At 38.4% G+C, this 4001-nt stretch overlaps 1 long non-coding RNA gene across 1 annotated transcript; it reads right to left on the bottom strand.

Annotated features, from left to right (window-relative positions):
- Nucleotides 1-1492: 1492 nt before the first annotated feature.
- On the bottom strand, nucleotides 1493-2918 carry LOC121996518. Its single transcript, XR_006116100.1, has 2 exons — nucleotides 2521-2918; nucleotides 1493-1711 (listed from the first exon to the last, which is right to left on the bottom strand). It is a non-coding gene; the product is annotated as an uncharacterized LOC121996518 (long non-coding RNA).
- Between the last annotated feature and the right edge of the window lie 1083 nt (nucleotides 2919-4001).

The following is a 4001-nucleotide window of genomic DNA, read 5'->3' as shown; positions in this document are numbered from 1 at the left end:
AGGATTGAACTTATTTATCGATTGATTGAACTTCTTTGTCGATTATGGGGTTGACTAAAACATCCTCTCTAAAACTTAGATAGGTCTCAGGATTGAGCATTCTTTCCTCCTTTTCTCTAAAGGGTTGACTTAGCCATCCTCTCCCAGACTTCGGTGAGTTTTGGGATTCAACATTCTTTCCCCCATACACTAAGGGGTCAACTCAACCTTCTTCACTCCCAAGCAATTGTGGGTTGTGCCATAGTCTCAAGATTGACTCGTTATTTCCTCTCTTAGACAGTCACCAACTACTCTAGTTCGAGATCTACATAATTATTCTCTCCCCAACTATGTCAATCTATCTAAGTTGTCAGATTGAGCATGATGTTCTACTATTATTTCTCCAACTCCATCGATCTATCTAGGTCAAAAGATTGAGTTTGGCATCTATCATTCTCTTCATGACTTCATCGATTAATCGAATCATAGGATCAAGTTTAGTCTTCTATTATCCTCTATCCAACTTTATCCGCTAAGTATTGAATTTTAAAAATAAAATATATATTAATAATAAATAGAGAAACTAAATCGTCGAACATTTGGTGAGAGAGCTAAATTAAAATTAGATTGGACACGGACTAAATCTAACAGGTAGGCAAATAGTTAAAGATCATGTTTATTCAAACCGAAATTGATTCAGAATTGTTTTGATTAAGCAATGGTTGAACCAAATTTAAATTTTAAATTGATTCGGCCAGGTTAAAATGAATTAGAGTATTTTTGAAAAAAAAACATTCACTTTCTTCTTTTTTTCTCTCCTCTTTTCTCTCTATACACTCAACAACCTCGTCGTACGCCATTGCCATGCCTCTGTCCATCCCTCATCTCTTTTATTTTTCTCTTCTTCTTTGATCTCCCCCATTCCTCTTCTTTTCTTCTCTTTTTCTTCTCCAATGGCAACAAACTATTGCTTCCCCTTTCTTCTTCTCAAGAACAAGAGCCCTCTCTTTTTCTCCATTCTCCTCTCTAGCAAGCAACAACAACTACTGTCCGCACCCAACAACAAGAGAAGCAACCCTCCTCTATGGTTCTTTCATTGTTTTTCCAACCAACCACATTCATCGAAGTCATCATCAGAGCCATTCAGGGTCAACACTGGATCAAACCTAGGCCACTGGCTAAGAGGAAAATATTCTCCTCCCTCTTCATAATTTTCAAAGCCACCTACTCCCCCAGGCAACTAATAACATGTTTACCTTGTTTCCCTCAACATGAGCTTCCTGGTAAAAGAGCAACAACTGTCACGCCCCAGAGGAGTCCCTGTCCGAAAAAATTTCGACAACACCTCCCCTGTACGGCGAACAATATGAAATATTACTACATACAAAATATAAATCAGCCACACTCGGCTGGAATATATATACCATAGAAAATGGAAACAACACAACCACGCAGTTAATATACTCAGCCTACTCGGCTGGACAAAAAAAAACAAAATAAGCACAGCGGAAAGAAAACGAAGAGAAAACCCACAAATTACAAAGTTATCAAAACATCACAAATACCAAGTCCACACCACAAGTATCAAACCTAGTTCTCACAACACCAAATCCAACGAATACGAAATGCAAGTAAAGAGAAACAGAACCAAAATCAATTTTTGAATATGGCGCGGGACCCAGGATTGGCAGCCGGCATCTCTCCAAGCATCCATGACTCATCTACTTGCTACCTGGCGAAAGAAAACCAATTTGCGAGGTGGTGAGTATTGGAACTCAGCGGGTAAAGAAAGAGATAGTGCATGAACATAACATATAACTAGAAAGTGAGCCAAGAGTATACAGTCCAACGGACTGTTCCTATGAAATTCCGGAATATCCAACATTGATGTATAGGTTTTATCCAAATTCTACGTATAATTTACTAAATCAAATCATAAACAGACTGAATCAAAGCCAATATGTATCTTTGCATAGATCATCCTTGGCTATTCCTGCAGATGATACATACAACATAGCTCAATACTAAAGGACCTTAAAGCATGAATAAGGGAAGCTTTAAACTAAACAAATGTGCAACATTAGACTAAGTCGATGTACAAACTATCCTCTACTACTAAACCAATGCGAGTAATTCTATACTCTATACATCAGGTCCATAAAAATATCTAGGGCACTGTAAACCTAAATAACAATATCAAGGACTCCTCATGTCCGTACAACAAACATACCCAAAATAAGATCAATGACACAAAGTCTGTAATCTAATCTTCAACTAAAATCACCAATCCATAAATATCAAGGCATTATACTCTTTAAGATCCTATCAACCTCAAAGACTAAATAGTAGATTATCAAATCTAATATCCACTAATTGATCATCAATAGACAACACATCACCATATCTGATTTAACCAATGACTGACACAACACAAATCATACATGGTATAAACATATGGCACAAATAGCTAAACAAGTATACATGGTATAAACAACTACCCAAGTACTAATAAATATGTATTATAACAATTTACAAACATACCTCCTATAGCTTGGAGATGTCCTGCCGCTGCCTGGTCCCAAAACTCGAAAGTCATATCGAGGAATCAACTTACAAAGGGAAAACAAAATAATCAGAACACCAAAAATCATAAATCGAACAAGATCAAAATTCGAAAAACCTAAAACCTAACATTTGACTCGAACCATGCTATGATACCATAAAATTAGTTTCAGATTAACTCAAAAAGTAGTAAATCACAACAAGATCGAAATTCCAAAAACACATAACCCAACATCGAAAATCCATATCACGAAAACGGCTCTGATACCACTAAATTGGTATCAGATTAACTCGAAAATCAAAAATTCGAAAAACAAACAAATATCGTAAACCCGCTCTGATACCACTAAATTGTCACACCTCAGAGGAGTCCCTGTCCGAAGAAATTTCGGCAACAACTCCCCTGTACGGCGAACAATATGAAATATTACTACATACAAAATATACATCAGCCACACTCGGCTGGAATATATATACCATAAAAAATGAAAACAACACAACCACGCAGTTAATATACTCAGCCTACTCGGCTGGACAAAAAAAACAAAATAAGCACAGCGGAAAGAAAACGAAGAGAAAACCCACAAATTACAAAGTTATCAAAACATCACAAATACCAAGTCCACACCACAAGTATCAAACCTAGTTCTCACAGCACAAAATCCAACGAATACGAAATGCAAGTAAAGAGAAACAGAACCAAAATCAATTTTCGAATATGGCGCGGGACTCAGGATTGGCAGTCGACATCTCTCCAAGCATCCATGACTCATCTACTTGCTATCTGGCGAAAGAAAACCAATTTGCGAGGGGGTGAGTATTGGAACTCAGCGGGTAAAGAAAGAGATAGTACATGAACATAACATATAACTAGAAAGTGAGCCAAGAGTATACAGTCTCATAAAAGAAATAGCAGATACTACAATAGAACCAAAATAAGCACTCATACCTAAAACCATATCCTAGGCTAGGTATAGTGGGACAGAACTGGTACTAATCTGCTACAGTACTACTCATAACTACAGAGACAACAAGCAAGGTATACACAAGCAATAACAGCGTATGTAAACAACAACAGTAAATAAGCAATAACAACATATATAAACAACAGCAGCCCAAGCAAATATAATAACAGCGTATGCACGGATGGTCACTCCCGCCCACCTCTCCGCACCATGACCCCTGTATGGTCGAGAGGCCGGGTCAGTGACAGACTGTACACCACTCCAGCTACCACTCACACGAGTGGCCGAGGGGACAGTTGCATAATAGCTAACTAGCTACATCTGCGACGGGGTCCCTGTTGCTCGTACTCCAACTACCACTCACACGAGTGGCCGAGTGTGGCACGACAGGACAAGCGGCATCAACTCCAGCTACCACTCTCACGAGTGGCCGAGGATGCGGCATGCATGTAATGACATGATGCGAACAATGCAACAGTCATCATATATATATAT

Source organism: Zingiber officinale, chromosome 6A (assembly GCF_018446385.1).
Source record: "Zingiber officinale cultivar Zhangliang chromosome 6A, Zo_v1.1, whole genome shotgun sequence".
Classification (NCBI taxonomy): Eukaryota; Viridiplantae; Streptophyta; class Magnoliopsida; order Zingiberales; family Zingiberaceae; genus Zingiber; species Zingiber officinale.
Note: the sequence above shows the minus strand (reverse complement) of the source record. Positions and strands in the feature narration are given on the sequence as shown.